This window comes from Lissotriton helveticus, chromosome 1_1 (assembly GCF_964261635.1).
Source record: "Lissotriton helveticus chromosome 1_1, aLisHel1.1, whole genome shotgun sequence".
NCBI classification, from domain to species: Eukaryota; Metazoa; Chordata; class Amphibia; order Caudata; family Salamandridae; genus Lissotriton; species Lissotriton helveticus.
In genome coordinates, this window is record NC_136057.1 from 1,713,776,693 (window position 1) to 1,713,796,006 (window position 19,314).

Genomic DNA, 19,314 nt, shown 5'->3' on the forward strand with positions numbered 1-19,314 from the left:
AAGGCAGTGCTGTGCTGCAACAATATGACGTATCCCTGAGCTCTTCCCTGCGCTGGCACACAATTGGATGCAATACACCAATGCCAACACCAAACCCAATGCCAACGCCGATGCAGGCACCGGTGCAAGGGTGCATGCGTTGCGTGGATGATTGGTTTTGTTCAGGAAGGGGCACCTTCCTGCACAAAAACAATGATGAGAGGTGTGTTCCTCTTTCTATGTGTGTTGCAGAATGCAGCACGCATAGAAAGAGGAAAAAACAAGAAATAAAAGTATTTCTCGTTGTTGCCCCTCCTTTCGCTTTCCCTAGGGAGGCGTAGGATTCTGACGCATTTCCAGGTTTACGAAACGTTGAAAATCTGGGAATGTGGCAGAATCCATGGGTGTTGGTGGGAACACCCACAGCAACCCATTCGGAATGACCTTTCATGCAAAGTGCTGCATGAAAAGGATCCGTATTTACAAGGACACTAAAAGCCGCACAGGGTGGCTTTACGTGTCCCTGTTAATATGGAGAGCCACACTGCGCTGCCGGTGCATCACAAAAAGTGACGCACCGGCAGTGACGCAAGGGGCTTGTAAATATGCCTCTCAGTGTCCATCTCCTACTATGCTCCCCAAATCACTTTACCGTAACTAGGGCAATCCAATTCTGCCTCTTACTTGATGTTTATAAACAGACTGCTCTGCCCATTACGGTCAGCCTTTTTTGCTGGTTCTCTTCATTCATATTGTCTTATGATTTTCCTGTTCAAGACCACGTCAATATTTCTCCTCCTGGTATTTATTCTTCTGTTTACCATTATTTCCACAAAAAGACATATGTTGCGAATTTTTCGGTGCAAGATTCACCGTGACGTCTTTTGACTCTTCTCCTTGGACTGTCGAGACATTGAATTGCCTTGAAAAAGTGAGAAGCGCCACCGAAACACGTGTTGGCTGTATCGCTATCTTTAATTTGGGCGTATCTTTACCTTTATTTCTGTTTATTCTGTGCATTTTCTACAAAAAACGTTTAATTGCAAAGTTGTTTAGTTACACTTATTTGTCATTTTGTCCACATTACTTCATATAAGTGTTCTAGTAACTTTTGAACTGTTTGTGAGCGATTGATCCACAGCAGTGCAATAATAAAAGCATTTTTCGATTTGTATTGCAATATATGACTGAGTATGACAAAAAAACTTGTAACCTTCACTAAGAACTGCATTCTAGATTGCTTTGGTTTGGGTACCTTTACCATTTCTTCATTAATCCGTATTTGGTTTAGTGACAGAGAGTTAACAGACACTTCAGAAAGCTCCCAGGACTGGACTCCTAATATCCTAATCAGGGCTTTAAGTGGGATGAAAAAACTGGGGGGTCTCTCAAAGGGGAGTGATCGATGTAATTAAGGGCGTGGCTTAATACATGTAAGCCAAAAATGTGTGCTTAGCATAATGTGCCGCCGACTAGTATTTTGCTGCTTCTGTCATTGCATCCAGATATATAATACAACAAGCAACATTACACCTACAACAAGCCAGGACTATTGGCTGTATCAATGGTTGTTAGTTGGATAAGATAAATAAGAAACAACTGTCTCTTTGTTGTATATAAGATTGAAAATGCTTCAGCTCTGAAATGATGAGACTAGGAAACAACTATAATGAGTCTCTTTGAAGTTACATCACAGGCAGTGAAGGGTGGCACTGCTGCAGAGTTAAGATTTTTTTTCACCCCGAGGATGAGAGCAAAAATGGAGAGTCCAACAGAGGCAGCTCCTCCATTAGGGCGGAGGAGCTTCGCCTCACTGCTTTCTCGCAGTGCGAGAAGCAGAAACATAAAATGGTATTTTAAATACCATTTTATGTTTCTGCTCCTCACGCTGAGAGAAAGCAGAATGGTATGTCTGGTTGGGTTGGGCGATTACGGGGAGGAGTGGCTTGCCCAATGTTATGGGCCCTGACTGTTTGGTCTGCCCTCTGGGGCCGACCCAACCAGTCATGCGCACTTTGGGTTTTCTCTACGTGAATGGCCTCCCTACAGACGCCCGGCTGGGCGCCGTCCTCACCAATCACAACACTGCCATTGCAGCGTTGTGATTGGCTTAGGGGAGGGAGGATGCCTGCTTCCTGTTGCTGCTGGAGGCAGGAGAGCAGGAAAGCAGCAGGAAAACACGGCGGCATGGGACCCGGTAAGGTATGTTTTTTTTGTTTAAACCCCGCCCCGCACAAACCCCCGCACAAACCCTCACCTGCCCTCCACCTGCAAGTCATGTGAGCCGCGACTGGAGCCCAATAGGGACCCGTCTCAGTACCTGCTTTTTAGAACGTACTGCTGGGGCTGAGCACCGGCAGGACCCGGTCCACTTGAAGCCCCGATCCCAAAGTATATTCACCCATTTATTACAAGCAGGGCACAAGTCCAAAGACAAGAAGTGGGGGGGACGCTGTCCCAGGAAGTGACGTCACGGCCGGAAGTGACATCACGAAAGGTGGCTTGCCCCATCGGGCTCATTGCCTCCCCTCGCTCACCCCTTAGATGCGATTGCATCTGCGAAGTCAGAGCGCGTGCAGCGTGTTGTGAACTCCGATCTCGCCCAAGAGAGGGCAAAGAGTGAAGTCCAGCTGTTTGGCAGGGGGGACGGCGTCCATCCGGTAAAATAAGTGGGAGGGACGCCGTCCACCCGCGTGGTACCCCGACTCGAGCCCTGATTACAAGAGTGTAAAGGGCATATTGCATATTACAGTAGTGTAGCTCAGCTAACTTGAGAAATCACTGAATAATACCACAGATTCAAATGTTACCATGACTTTTCACAGGAAAACCACCTGGCTAATCTACACCAAGCCCATTTAATCTGATTGTAATTAATTTCACGGTTCTATGACTTTGTTTACCAATAGAACATGTGAAAAAGCAACATGGCATGAACCACGCAGGGCAGATCTACAGATATGTTCTGGCATTTATTGCACGTTGTGGCCGAGGGGAGAGGCCTCAAGGCCCACTGGAGGCTTTCCCTATTGAGGGTGAAGCCCCGCCCACCGTCGTCAATGTTAATAAATGGCAGAGTCTAATCTGCATAGATAGCGCGCATCTCGCGCGCTCCCTTTGGCCCGCGCTCCTCCGCCAGCCTGTGCTGCGCCGCCTCCGGCAGGGGAGCTAATGATATTCATTGCAGATTTGATACATGTCTCCAATTTCCCGACTCACACCTGCGGCGGCAGCGCGAGGCTTCTCTTGTGATTGGGGGAAATTACAAACCATTCATCACCGTCCAAAGGGGACTCTCTGGACACGTCACCGGCAGCGAGAGATGGCAACAGCAAGACAGCCGCGGAGAGACACTCATAAGGCTGAGACCGGTGTAGAGACACAGCCGTGGAGGGGGCAGTATTACCCTTCTACTGTGTTTGGTACTCTTTTGTAACATGCACACGTCACTTTTCTCTTGTAACCAGGGGCGGCTGGTGACATTTTACAGTGGTGAGGCGCAAACTGATTTGCGAGTGCGGGCCCCAGGCCACTGAGGCCGGCGGCGACCCCCCCCCCCCCACCCCACCCACATACACAACACTCAAAGAAATGTATTCACACACGCATACACACAAACACATCCATTCACAACACTCTCCACCAAACATTCATGCATACACGCACGCTCGCACCAAACACTTTAAAATAAAAGAAAAACACACACTCTTACCTTGCTGCCGGTCCCGGTCCGCGCCACCTCTGGGCTCTGCTCCCCACACGTCACAGGCTCACAGCGCCCCTGGCCAATCCTAGCGCCAGGGCCACAGGTACCATCTCGCCCGCAGCACGCCCATTAGGGCTCCTAATGGGCATGCGCAACGCTGCAAAAACACAAGTGCGCATGCGTGGGCACGGGTAAAAATTCACCCTCCGTCCCCACTCATGCGCACTTGTGTTGCCACCTGTACAATCATGTCAATCAATCAACATGACGCCCGCCCGGCGGTCTGACGTCATGTTGATTCATTGACATGTCTTAACGTGAAAACGCAGAGGGAGCTGCGGGCGGCTTCGGGCAGGGGGGGCTACGCCCCCACACCCCAATGGACGAACAGTTTGCTACCTCCTTCATTTTGTTTGCTTTCGATACTCGCATAAAGTGCCACCATTGCCTACGTAACGTTTGTTCTTGTGTGTGAGTGTCCTCCATTTATTGCAGTATTATACCTCTACTTGTACTTTGTATGCTTTTGTAACCTGCACACGTCACTTTTTCCTCCTGTAATGCACCGTTTGCTACCTCTTGTATTTGTTTGCTCACGTTTGTCCCTTTTGCCTCGTGTAACTTAACGTTTGCTTTTGTAATGTGTTCACTTGTAATGTTCTCATGTATCATTACTGTTCCTATTGTGAAGCGCTCTGACACCTTCGGGTAAAGTCCGCGCTATATAAAAACGCATAAATAAATAAATAAATAAATAAATAAACAAGAGAGCCTTGCAGAGAGACCACCCTTGGAGGTCAGTCACTGAAAAGAGTCACTAGAAAAGGCCTTTGCCAAGGGCCCATCCCAGAGAAATTTCTGGAAAGAGGCAAGGAGACCTCACTGCAAGAGTCTTCTCTAGAGTGAGAGCGCTGCATGGAGACCCCCTCCAAAGGAAGCAAGTGCAAGAGAGACGTCAGCGAAGAGAGCATTACAGAGACGCCGCGCTTAGAGTGAAGCCACTGCAAAGACCGTCTGTAGAGGGATAGAGCACCGAAGAGACCTTTGCCAACAGAGCATCATGAAGAGACCGCTGTAGAAGTGACATCACCGCAGCGAGCTTGCCGTCAGAGGTAGAGAGCAAAGAGACACCTCTGTAAAAAGATCATCACAAAGAGACCTCCCTTAGAGTAAAATAACTGCAAGTAAACTTTCCTTACAGGGAGGGAGTAGCATAAGGAAGAGGTGTGGCGAAGCGGCCAGAGCAACTGACTCCGGCACACGGGGGCTCATGGTTCGATCCCCGGCGACAGGTTAGACCAGCACCTTGTGACTCTGGGCAATAGCTTTCTTATTCTTCCCGATGGCCCCCAGCGCCGGGACACCTCGTCTCAGGTAGCTGCGCGCTCTACAAGTGCTGGTATCATTAATATTAACCACTTCGGCGCTCATGATGAGCTCGCTCGTACGCTCATGGCGAGCTGATCTCGTCATGTAACGCGGCTTTTAAAAAAACGCAGCGCACAGCGGGAAAACCGCTAACGCGCATGCGGTTATAGGGCGATCTCTAAGAGGCCGTCAGAAATAGGTGTCTCAAGAAGAAGAGAACATACGAGAGACCTCTCTTGAAATAACTACTGTAAAGAGATTTATCTGTGAGAGAGAAAGCATAGGAGACTTCTCTAACAAGAGACCATCAGAAAGACATCACTGTATGGACTTTAGAGACGATTCTACGAAGAAGACAGCAGAAGAGAGACTTCTACCAAGACACCACTGCAAAGATGCTTCTGCAAGAATTAGACCGCTACAAAGAGAGCCGTGCAAGGCAGACCTCTCCAGTGAGACCAACACAAATAGACTGCTCTTGCTAAGAAGCCGTCCTGAGAGGGGGGAGCAAACACTCCATCTGGAAACAAAACAATTCTTCAACCTTTATATGAAATCCCCTGGAGTCCTACTTACCAACTCTGCGCCAAGATCCATCAACATGCCAATGATACTAAACACTACTGGAAAATCACCATCATTCTCAACTTCCAACAACTCATAACCCTGCTTCGATCACAACTGGATGTCTACCTGAAACTCACCCGGACCAAGACAGAATTCCTTCTGTTCACCAATAGTTACAAGCTATTACAACTGCTAGCCTGGCTGTCTGAAATTAACTTGGATGGATGCATCTCCAAGCTGACACAGAACACAATATCACTTGGTTTCTGTCTTGACACTCACCTCCCCTTCAAAAAACACTTTGCCAAGAAAACCAAGTCAGCACAGTATCAACTTTTCCTTCTAAAGAAAGTGAAATGCTGATGCCAATTCCTTGGAACAAACTTCAGGTCATAAGTCCAGGCCACAGCCATCTTGCATTTAGAATGAGGCAATGTACTGCGGTGCAGCTGTGAGGTAATGTGTGGTTTGAGCACATAACTCCAGCCCTGATGGAAGTACAATGACCCCCCGCCTGCATCATCGACAACAACATAAGCAGAATGACACACAATAACATCAGACCCTTAGGAGGACAGCAGTGGATCAAAACCCAAGGCATTCCTAGAATAAAACCAAAGTGGAACAAACAGAAAACTGGAAAAATAAAACCCACCTACGCTCTGAAGTCAGATATCTTCTGAAGACCACCTATTGGGGAAACACCACCCCCCCACATTGGATTTACACCCACAAAAATCCATCTTCGCTGTAAAGAATCATGAAACATAACTCACTGCTCCTGCCCTTGTTCAGGTCTTACTGCCTCACTAGTCAGGTATACTCTCTACAAATACCTATCCATGCATACACAGCACAGACCTATTAAAAGGAACACTTCAGAAAGACTACCCTCATAGGGACAGAGCATAGGGCGGCATTCTACAAGAGATAATTATAGTTAAGGGCTATAAAGAGACTTCCCAAAAAGAGGGAGGGCATAGAATAGGCATTTACCAAGTGATCATTGCAACTGCAGCGAAGATGTGGCCTAACTGCCCGAACTGCCGACCTTGGAGCTGGTGAACCAGGCTCGAGTCTCAGCGTCGACTCAACATCATGTGATTCTGGGCAAATCACTTAATCTCCATGTGCCTACCAAAAATGAATGCGTCTTTGTGCACTGTAACTGGTGCTCATACAAAGCGCTCCAATACCTTCGGGTCTAGTTTGCATTATATAAAACCACAACTTTTTTCGAAAATGTTTTTAAAAACTGGACCACACTGTGAGGGAGAGCACTACAAAGAAAGCACCATAAGGAGACAGCACACATAAGATGAAATACCATCACAATTTGCTTCAAAGAGACTGGGCCAAGAGAATAATACCCCTACCAAGAGACCGTCGCGACGAGGATGCGCTTATGAGGATGATGTATCAGGAAAAGAGTGGAGTGTAGGGGTCTACAAAGAGGTTGTTTCAAAGAAAGCAATGCAAAGAGACTGTCCTTTGAGAGACAGAGCATAGGATAAACCTCTTCAAAGAGACAATGGCAAACAAGTCACTGTAGATGGGCCGCCCTAAGGATGAAACCACAGCCGGAGGAGAGCCCTCAGATGGAAAACGTGCCAGTGAGGACTCTGACAAGGGATGTATGTCACTACAACGCACACTTTTACAACGCATTTTTTACAACGCAACATCCATTACAACGCATTCCATTACAACGCATACAATTACAACGAAAATAAAAAAACTACATTTACAACGCATTCCATTACAACGCATAACACTACATTGCATGTTTAGGTAAGTATTGGATAGTGTAGAGGTAAAATTTACTATTCTAACTCCAGGGTTGCAACAGTAGGGTAAGTGTTGGATAGTGTAGGGGTAAAAATTACTATTCTAACTCCAGGGGGTGCAACAGTAGGGCAAGTGTTGGATAGTGTAGGGGTAAAAATTACTATTCTAACTCCAGGGTGCAACAGTAGGGTAAGTGTTGGATAGTGTAGGGGTAAAAATTACTATTCTAACTCCAGGGGGTGCAACAGTAGGGTAAGTGTTGGATAGTGTAGGGGTAAAAATTACTATTCTAACTCCAGGGTGCAACAGTAGGGTAAGTGTTGGATAGTGTAGGGGTAAAAATTACTATTCTAACTCCAGGGGGTGCAACAGTAGGGTAAGTGTAGGATGGTAATGTTATGCGTTGTAATGGTATGCGTTGTAATGACTGCGTTGTAAAGACATGCGTTGTAGTGGTGTGCATTGTAGTGTCATGCGTTGTAATGGCATGCGTTGTAATGGATGTTGCATTGTAAAAGTTTCGTTGTAATGGATGTTGCGTTGTAAAAGTTTTGTTGTAATGGTTGTTTCCCTTGACAAGAGACTGCTACAGAGAGACTGTTTCACTGCAAAGAAACTGCCCTCAAAGAGAGCGAGGGGGCAAGAGAGGTCTCAGCAAAGAGTCCACCACAAAGAGATCTACATGGAGAACTATAACAGGAGAAAGAGCCACCAAGAAGTTATCGGAAAGACTTCCCTGTAAGGATAACCACCCAAGAGAAGGAACGTCAGAGAGATCTCCATCAAAAGGCTTCTGCAAAGAGACTATCCTGCGATGGAGATGACCGTGAACAGACCACTCTCAGCGGAAGAGAGCGCAGAAGTATGAGCAAATCAGAGACCTCCGCAGAGACAATTCTAACAGGGAGAGAAGATAGGCAAAACCTCTACAAAGAAACAAATGCAACAATGCTGCTCCAAAGGCTGCTTCCTAGCAGGGAGAAGAATGCAAAGAGACAGTCCTTAGGAGGACAGATCATAGGGTAGACCGCTATCAAGAAACCACCGTCAAGAGACCAGCCTCAGACGGCGATGTTGCAGGAGAGACATCTTCAAAGACAGTGGCACTGACGCAAAGAGATGTAAATGTATGTAAATGTATTGCGACTTATATAGCGCACGTATCACCCGAAGGCATCAAGGCGCTTGCCTTGGGAACCCGTCCTGGCTTTTTCCTTGTGAGATAACCCCTACTGGGTATCCCAGGGTGAAAGCCAGGCATCCCGCAGCAGGGTGGGCCGCCGTAGTGGAGATTAAGCAACTATTGCCCAGAGTTGCAGCGTGGGACCCCATGATTAGAATAGGCACCGAGGCGAGAATTATCGAGTCCGTGGACATTTTGGGCTCAGGACCCTGCCGCGTCGGGAATTGAACCCTGGTCCCGGGCCAGACATCTGCATCAGAGTCTGCCGCTCTAATCAGTGAGCCACACTCCTCCACCTAAGAGTGAGTAGACCAAAGTCAGGTGACCCCAGTGAAGTGCAGTGAGCACGGGACAGGTCTCTGTAGAGTGACCATCGCTAAGAGAGCACAACAAGACAACTCTGCAAGGAGACATCTGCATGGACACCCCTCTAAAGATACCAGTGTTAGAGGAAGAGAGCACAGGAGAGGGGGGGGAGTAAGAATTGTACTTATTATTTATTTGAAAGGTTTTATAAAGCGCAAACTAGACCCAGAACAGGTATCAGAACTCTGTACAGAGAGGACAATTAGCGTTGCCATGGGGAGACAGTAAAATTACAATACAGCAAAGAATGGAGCAGGGAGAGAGATGAAGGGGTGGAGATGGGGACAGGGAAGTGTCGGAGACAAGATAAGAAGAAACAATGGCAGAAAGGATGGGGAGAAATGAAAGTGAGGGAGAGAAAGGATGAGAAGGAGGAAAATAAGATAAAGGAGAAAGCAGCGAAGAAGGATTATGAGGGAGTTACATCAGCACAAAAAACAAGAGGTGGTGAGGGGAAAATGGAATGAGACGGGATGGTAGCGGAAGCAGAAGAGGAGACATGGTGTGGAGATGTTAGAGAGACGGAAAAGAGACACCAATGAGAAGAAGGGGTGAGGCGGGGAGAAGGGAGGGATAGAAGCTGGAAGGAGAGCGCTGGGGGAAGAGTAATTTATGGTGGAAGAAAAGAAATGAGTGATGGAGAGGTGGAGAAGTGAGTATGAGGGGCTTAGATAAAGAAATAGGAGAGGAGGACGGGAAACTGGGGTAAGGAACAGCCGACGGAGGAGAAAGAACCGTCAGTGGCAGAGGAAGGAAGAGAGATGAAAGTGACTGCAGAGGAAAGAGAGGGATGAAAGTGCGACAAGGTAGCCGGGGAGCAGCGCCGCCAGGCTGAAGGGATTAGGGGAGATGCGCTCCAGTGATGGAGGGAGCACAGACAGCTGTGAATGTCAGAGCCGCAGATACGGGCCCGGTATCTCCGCCGCCATCAGGCGCCATCAAAGGCCCAGGTGTCCTTCTAGTCGAGCCTGGCGCTGGCGGGCGCGAGACGGGGCTTAGAGACCCGTGACGGGGCGGAGAGAGGGGGGTGACGGCCATGGAGAGACAGAGGCCGACAGAATCAACGACACCCAGGCAGGGCCGCACACTAAAAGAACTGAGGGGCATATTATCAAGGGAATGATCGCCGCTTTAGCGGACGTTTTCAGCCAAAAAGCGGCGATAATTCTATCGCAGTATCAACATGGGCACGCTAACGCGTGTTTCCTTGTTTTAACAGCCCTTTAAACGCCACTTTGCATGGCAACGATGAATATCGCTAATGACATGCAAAGTAGGCGCTCCCTTACATTTCTCCCTTGAAATCCGCACTGACATGGAAGTGCAAGATTATCAAGCCTCAAGCAAACCCACGATGCAATAAAATAAACTGCGGTAACCGCGGTTATCGCAGGTTTGTAAGGCCTGGTCAGAAACTGACCTAGCCACACTTTTACTGGCAGGTGGATTGTACGGCTGAGGCAACAAGGCATCTTATCAAGGAAACACGATAAATATCGCATTTCCCGCTTTGCGCGATTCTGTTTCAAGCCGCTATCGCTGGATTTAATCACCGTGGAGATATGCCTTGATAATAATGCGATATCTAGGCGATTAAATCTGGCGATACACGGCGTTAAACAGAATCGCGCAAAGCGGGAAATGCAATATTTTTCGCATTTCCTTGATAATATGCCCCCAAGAGACAGAGGCAGACGGAGACAGGAAAGCTGTAACAGCGGAAGACAGAGTGAGAGAGTGACAAACATGGAGAAACGGAGGCAAAGACAGAGAGAGAGTGTGTCATCCATGTAAATATATATTTTTTTACACAATAAAAAATTACAGAAATAAAAAAAGACAGAGAGAGAGATAGGGAATGATTTTCAGAGAAATGGCGACAGACAGGGGCAAAGAAAGAGCCAGACAAAGGCCGACTGAGATAAGCAGAGTCAGACAAGTACAACAGAGACAGAAACTAACGAACAGCCTTAGAAAGACCCCAACAGCAATAGACAGTGGTGGGAACAGAGGCTGACAGAGATAGGCAGAGAGCGCCAGACAGTGGCTAGAGAGGGATACAGATGCATAGACAGAGACAAGAAGTAACAGATTTGCAGGTACAGAGTTGGCAGAGACCTACCGAGTCAGAGAAAGAAAGAGACAGGCAGGGGCATGGAGGCAGAGTTAGGAGGAGGTAGACAAAAACAGGAACTGACTTACATGAAAAGACAGACACACACACAGGCATAGGCAAGGAGAGGCAGAGGCCGACAGGGAAAGCCATAGATAATTAGAGTGAGATAGAAATGGCCAGAAAGAGGAAAAATAAGCAGAGACAAGCATGCAGAAACAGAGGATTTTTATTTGCAGTTTTATATAGCGCAAACTCAGCTCGAGGGCATTGGAGCACTTTACACGAGCACCAGATTACATTATACACGGGCAGATTCATATTCGCTTTTTAGGTTGAAGCCTACCACACAGCACAGCTGTCTGGGTTGCTAAAGACATCTTGGGAATGTTCAGAAAGCGGACTTAGGAATGCATTCTGCCCATTGCTTAGCATTGGCTTTACGGTTTGTAGCTCACAATTTCTGGCTTTCGATTTGGTGCCTTTATTTGCTTGATGCAGTCCAGCTTGAGTTGGTCTCTCCCAGTGCCCAACCCTTGTTTACAGTATTTTTCCACAAGCTTGCTTTCTGTAAACTGCCCTTTAAATCTTGTTGTTATCTTGTCACATTTGCTGTGCATTCAAAGACAGAGGTCAAATGCCAGGCTTTCTCTTCCTGGTAGCTTGGTGTTTATTTTTCCTTCTCTGACTTCAAAGTGGGAGAATGTATGTGACAATCCTGCAGAGTACCCATGTAAGAGGAGAGGGTGCAAGGTGTTTTATGGTCTAAAACGCAAAAAAAAGAACTGTGCTAATGTTTCAGAATATATCAGAATTAGTACAAATCATTCACTTTTGAACACAAATTTTGAAGTGTGGTGGAAACAAATATTTAAATATGATCAAAACACTTCAATACACTAGGGGCCCGATTCACAGCACTAACTTAAGACAAAATCCTAAACTTACTACTATTTTGGTATTCACAGAAGGCACTTACTCATTTCGGTATTCACAGAAGGCACTTACTCATTTTGGTATTCACAGAAGGCACTTACTCATTTCGGTATTCACAGAAGTTAGGACCCCTAACTTTAGGACTCCTAAATGCTTTCTGTGAATACCAAAAGTCTTAAAGTTAGGATTTTTCTCAGTTTGGGAGTAGTAAAGTTAGGACTCCTAACTTTAGGACTCCTAAAGGCCTTCTGTGAATACCGAAGTCTTAAAAAAATGATTTTTTTCAGTTTTGGAGTAGTAAAGTTAGGACTCCTAACTTTAGGACTCCTAAATGCCTTCTGTGAATACCGAATGTCTCAAAGTTAGGATTTTTCTCAGTTTAGGAGTCCTAAAGTTACAAGTCCTAACTTTACTACTCCTAAACTGAGAAAAATCCTAACTTTAAGTTTAAAGTTAGGATTTTTCTCAGTTTAGGAGTCCTAACTTTACTACTCCTAAACTGAGAAAAATCCTACCTTTAAGACTTTCGGTATTCACAGAAGGCATTTAGGAGTCCTAAAGTTAGGACTCCTAACTTCTGTGAATACCGAAATGAGTAAGTGCCTTCTGTGAATGCCAAAATCAGTAAGTGCCTTCTGTGAATGCCAAAATGAGTAAGTGCCTTCTGTGAATACCAAAATGGTAGTAAGTTTAGGATTTTGTCTTAAGTTAGTTCTGTGAACCGATGATGACATTTATATACATTATTGTTCGTGTGCAGTAAAAACGTATTTTGGTGAAAATGTAATGGTCATTTCAATTGAAAATATGTTGTCTGTAATGGTAGTACGCTACGTCACAATGCATACCCCACACTTTGCCTCTCCACTCCACTCAGTCTATGCCCTTCCACTCTATGCCACCCCACTCCATTATATGACATTCCACGCCACTCTACCACATGGCACTCTACCCTACAACCAGCTGCGGCCTGTGCAGGTAAAAGCAGGGGGGGCCAGGTTGAGGGGGGGATTCGATAGACGACCACGAGGGAAAATTAAATAAATAATTAATTTCCCCTCGTTGTCGTCTATCGAAACCCCCCATCCGGCTCCACCGCTCTTACCTGCACGGGCCGCGGCTGCGCTCCTTTCAAGAATTTGTCCACTCACTAGGATTTTTGTGCTATGGTCTGTCTGAAGTACCACTCAGGGGTTTAAAAACAGGCACCCTGCTGGTTTTCCAACTGGGTCCTGTCATGACGTCATTGCCAGAGGTACCTACCATTGTTTAAAGCAAAAGACAAGGCACTATTATAGATGCCATCAGGGCCTAGGATGGAGACATGTTGGCTTTTAAACCAGTGCTTGAAATGGGACATAGAAGTGCAGGTACTCTGTGCCATAGTACCTGCTTGTTTCTGAGAAGTGTCGGTACTCTCCAATTAAAAGTATTGCCGATACTCTCCCTCTCAAAATAAAAAAATGCCTGTACTCAGTACCGAGCAGTACTGGCCCATTTAAAGCACTGTTTTAAACCTTGGCTGATTATGGCAAGTACACGTTCCTCTGACCGTTTCCTCTGTGTACCAATAGCCCAGTCTTTTGTCAGCTTCCCACTCCATAAAACTAAGCTACCCGCATCTCGTGCTCCTCACAGGCGAAGACAGTGGTCTTCGGTTATTGTAAGTGCACAATACTGTAAGTACCATGTAATGTACTTTCTTCCCTAATGTATGTTGTATCACCGTATATTAATTTAAAAACAATACCCATGATTTTTTTGCGAATCAATTGCAATAGCAGTAGAGAAATAATGGTATAAATTCCCAATTCCAGACTGAAAATACAGTAGTTTGCAGTATCAGCCGCAGCCCGTGCAGGTAAGAGCAGTGGGGCTGGGTAGGGGGGATTTTGACAGACAATTATTTATTTAATTTCCCTCGTGGTCATCTGTCGAATCCCCCCCCCCCAATCTGGCCCCACCGCTCTTACCTGCACAGGCCGCGGCTGCCTACGACCCTCTATTCTAAGACACTCTGTTACATGCCATGCCACTCCAATCGACGCCACTCACGTCACGATTGAACACGCTAATCCACTCTATGCCCCTCCACTTTACACCACTTACCTGACTCCACTCTACCCCTCCTCATTCTACCCCGCTCCACTCCAATCTAACCGACTTCATTCCACACCAATTTACCCCAATCAACCCCAACCCCACTTCAATTCGCTATAATCTACCCCAATCTTCTCCACTCCCCTCTACCCCACTCCACTTCACCCAATCCACTCTACTCCACTCTAATCTACCCACTCCACTCCAATCTAACCCACCCCAATTTACCCGCCCCACTCCAATCTTTCACACTCCAATCCACCCAATCTGCTCAATCCACTCTAATCTATCCCACCCGACTCCAATCTGCCCATATCTACCACACTCCACTTCACTCTAATCTACCCCACTGCAATCTACCACACTCCATTCAAATCTACTCCACTCCAATCTAACCCACTCCGCTCTACCACACTCCACTCCACTCTTCTCAAATCTACCCCACTTCACTTCACTTCGACTCCAATCTACCCCACCTCACTTATTTATTTATTTAAAGAGTTTTATATAGCGCTGGCTAGACCCGAAGGTATCAGAGCGCTTTACATGAGAATCAACAATGTTACAGAAAAAGATCAACAATTACACAATGCATCACAAAATAGTCAATACAATTAGGAGAGGAGAGAAAGGAGAGAGAAAAGTAGTGGAGGGGGCAGGGGAGGTGAGAAAGGGAGGATAAGGGAAGAGACAAACAAGGAGAGACTAAAAGGAAATCTGTCTAAAGACCGACTGGGTAGGTGACGACCAAGGCGGGAATCCACGGTCCATCTCCCCTATACCTAAACCAGGTAGCTCCATCGGGCATCAGACATATTTTGAATTATGGGCCCTCGCTAACACTAGGCGGCGTGTTCATCATCACTCCAATTTACCCCTCCCAAATCTACCCCACTCCAATCTACCACATCCACTCCACTCCAATCTACTCCACCCCACTCCACTCCAATCTACCAACTCTACCTCAATCTACCCCACATCATACCACACCACCCACCCCATTGCAATCTACCTCACCTCATCCCACCCCACTCCAATTAACCTTACTCCAGTCATCCCTCTTCAATCGACCACACTCCAATCAACCTCAATCTACCCTACTCTATTCCAATCTATCAATCAATCAATCAATGACACTTATAGAGCGCGCTACATACCCGTAGGGTCTCAAGGCGCTGTACTCTACTCTACTCCACCCAATCTACCCTGTTCCACTCCACCCTAATCTACCCCACTAAACTCCACTCCAATCTATCCCACCCCACTCTTCCTCAAACTATCTCACTCCACTCAAATCTCTACTCCAATATATCCAACACCACTCCACCCACTCTGCTTAAATCTACCCCACTCCAATCTACCATACTTAAATCTACCTATTCCAATCCACCAATCTACCCCACTCCACTCTACCCCAATATACCATAATCCATCCAATTTATGCCAAGCCAACCTTCCCCACTCCACTTTACCCTACTCCACCCTCATCTATTCCACGTCAGTCCAATCTAACCCAATATATCCCACTCTACTCCAAATCATTCCAATATATCAAACTCCCCCAATCTACCGACTCCAATTTACCCCACTCCAAACTACCTCAATCTATCCCCACTCCATTCCATTCTACCCTACTATGGTCCACCCAATCTACCTCTCTGTAATCTACCCACTCCACTTCACTTCAATCTTTATCACTCCACTCCAGTCTGCCCCACTCCACTCCATTCTACCAAAATATCTCCCACTCCACTCATCCTCCAGCCCACCCTTATCTACCACACTCCAGTCTGCCCAATTTACTCAACTCCAATATACCCCACTCTACCCCCACTGTACTCTATGCCAATCTACGCCACTCCACTCTACCCCAATCTATCCCATTCCACTGTACCCCAATATACTCCACTCCACTCTTACCTCACTCCACCCCAATCAACTCCACTCCACCCCAATCTATCCCACTTCACCCCACTGCATTCTAACTCAGCCCATCCCAATCTACCCCAGACCACTCTAATATAACCCGCTCCCCAATGTACCTCACTTCACTCTACTCCAATCTACCCCACTCCAACCTACCCAATCCACCCCACTCCATTCCATTCTACCCTTCTATAATCAACCCAATCTACCTCACTCCAATTTACCCAACTCCACTTCAATGTACCTGACCCCACTCCAATCTACCCTAATATATCCCATTGCACTCTACCCCAATCTACTCTACCCCTATTTACCCCACTGTAATCTAACCCAATCTACTCTACTCCACCCCAATCTGCCCCACTCCTCCCCAATCTACCCCAATTTAATATATCCCACTCTAATCTACCACACCAATCCACCCAACTCACCCACTCCAATCTTACCCACTCCAATCTACCCCAATCCACCCTACTCCACTCTACACCACTCTACCCCACTCCACTCTACACTAATCCACCCCACTACATTCTATCTCAATCTACCCCATTCCACTTTACCCCAATCAGCACCACTACAATCTACACCACCCCACTCCGCCTCACACCACCCCGTTAACATTTAGCCTTGTTGAGCAGCAGCCACACTGGTGTACAACATGGGTAAATTACATTGCCAAAGCCAACAGCTTTTACAGAGGCAAAACTATTGGCTTTCCCAATGCTTGTTTATTTTAAGGCACGGGAAGATCAAACGACAGGAAGCGATAAGCATTCAGAGACAGGAGCGATTAAAGATTGATAGTGGTGAGAAAGAGAGACAGACAATAAAGCAGGAGAGACAAGAAGAGACAGACATGCAAAGGCAGAGACAGGCAGAGCCACAGAGAGACACACACAGAAGGGCAAATACAGACTGACAGGGACAAGGAAGAGGATGAACATGGCAGAGAGAGGAAGAGACAGGAAGTGATGGTCATGCAGGGACTGCGGCAGGCAGAGTCAGGCAGAGAAAGAGAGAGACGACAGAGATGCAGGTAGAGACCGAAGTTACAGACATGCAGAGTCTGAGGCAGAGAGACACTGGCAGAGACAGTGAGAGGCAAACATCAGTAAGACAGACAGAGAGACAGGGATAATAAGGGGCGACAAACATGGAGAAAGTGAAGCTGGGAAAGCAGGGCTTAATTTGTAAAACAAAATAAGAGCCAGATTCCTCGCCAGGAGGCCACTGCAGCTTGCTCCACCCATCGCCCTGCCAGAGCTTCTGACTATTCCAGGTCCCCAAAGCTACAAGAGTGGCTTGTGAAGCAACTATTAGTAATTTTTTAATATATAGCTTATATTAATAATAAACTGTTGTTGTGTTTATCTCCAAATTAGACAGCCAGCACCACCATGTGGCAGCTGTCATAAGTGCCGATGTTTTCAATTAAGTGCCAGTGCCGAGCACCGGAAACCACTGGCTCAAATTAAGCCCAGAGGGATAGTGACATAAGCAAACAGAGATAGACAGGGATAAACAGACAGGCAGAGACAGGTAGACCTGTCAGGGTCAAGAAACACTCTGTTTTAAGAACTGAGATTAGCCTCCTACATTCAAAGCGCTAAGACCGGCCTGCCATGGGCATAGGTTACCCAGCTAGGCCGCTCACCACTGGAGGGGGAGGGCACAGTGGCATAACACCACCATTGCACATTCAGCCTTCTACTGCGATTAAGACCAAATTGGATGGAGTATTCAAGGTACAAAGAAAACCCTGCTAGACCGCCCTGGAACCGTTATGACAGCTCTGAGGCAATATGTCCTACAATGCCATGGCTTTCATTTTGTGGAATGTTTTGCCTTTCTTGGTTCACCTAGTATCTCCTGAACACGCCTTCTGGGATCACAGCACGTGTTTTTAAACCTGTTCTGAAGTGAATATGTTTCACTCCGCAGGTAGACCCAAGTCCGGCAAGGCATGAGAAAGTCTTTATCTTTCTAAGGCCAATACAATGAGTACCATTGAGTCCTAAGAAAAGAAGTGGTGGGACTAACCAAGTTAGACAGTATGCAAGTGACATCATGACGCGTGCCATTCAGAGAGCATCACATCGTGCATTGCATCACAGATGTGACATTTCAGGAAGTGGCATCACATCCCATAACCTCACAAGAAGTGACATCAGATCTTAAGACCTCACATATATGTTTAGCAGGACTATCATGAGTACATTATAGAGCATTATGAGATTTAACAAAATCAGTTCCTCAATTTATACATTTAGTTTTTTAAAACTCTGTCACAAAGAAATTGGCAACAAGGAGACATGTCAGTAAATCTGTTCTGCATTATGGATGGGAAAGTCTGCATTTTAATATATCTTATAGGGTTAAGGCACGCGCTGCAGAAATATTTGTGTGCCCAATAAATCTCAGGAAATATTAATTAAGGTCAGATAACTCTGGAGGTTAATGCGTTTGCTGGAGACATCTGTGTTTTGTCCAGTCTCAGTTTTGAATCAAAGTAGCATAGAGGGTTAATGTGTCTCCTGCAAAGCGCATCATGTAATATGCAGATGATGGATTTTTATTTTATGTAGATAGGTAAGTGGGTTACTGCTTTTAACACAGAGATCCTTTTGTTACTTGCAGTTCATACATTTGTAATCCTTCCAATATAGCACAGTGACTATGAATGAGATGTGACTCCTACACCTTGAAACCCTGACTGTCTTATGTAACTCATCCTGTACATTCATTTATACAGTTATATGATTTATTATCAATGTATAATGAGTATGTGTAATGTAAAGTGCCATGACAGCCTGTATTGGGATGAGTAGCGCTATATAAGAAATACAACAAAATAGTGGTATTTAAATTGTTATTTGGGTAAATACTGGTACAGACCAGCACATGTGACATTCTTACAGTGCATGCATAACTCATATATAGGGACTGAACAAAGTCAAAATCGTGCCTCTCTTAGGTACTTGTGAAGTAATAACAAGCCCTGTGCCTTTTTTCCCCTCCACTGCATTTGCATCTAGATGTTAGGCTCCAGATAGCTCCCAGGTGGGATACTCAAAAAAGAGGAGGCCTGATGACCCTTTAAATTATGCATTTGTTTTGGGCCCAACTGAAATTTAAAATAAAAAAAAAACTCTCCCTGCCTGCATGTTGCTGCTGGAAGCAGACTGACATGTGCAGGGGCCACTTGCTGAATGTGTCCCATTGTCTGAAAATTACACGGCGACAAGTTCAGCATAATCAAGTGGGGCCCAACTTCTTGGCAGG

General features: G+C 46.2%; 1 protein-coding gene across 2 annotated transcripts in view; it reads right to left on the bottom strand.

Moving 5' to 3' along the window:
- The window catches only part of ASIC1 (acid sensing ion channel subunit 1), a 485,621-nt gene that overhangs the window by 192,095 nt on the left and 274,212 nt on the right, over positions 1–19,314 (bottom strand). The gene's annotated exons all lie outside the window — the stretch shown is intronic.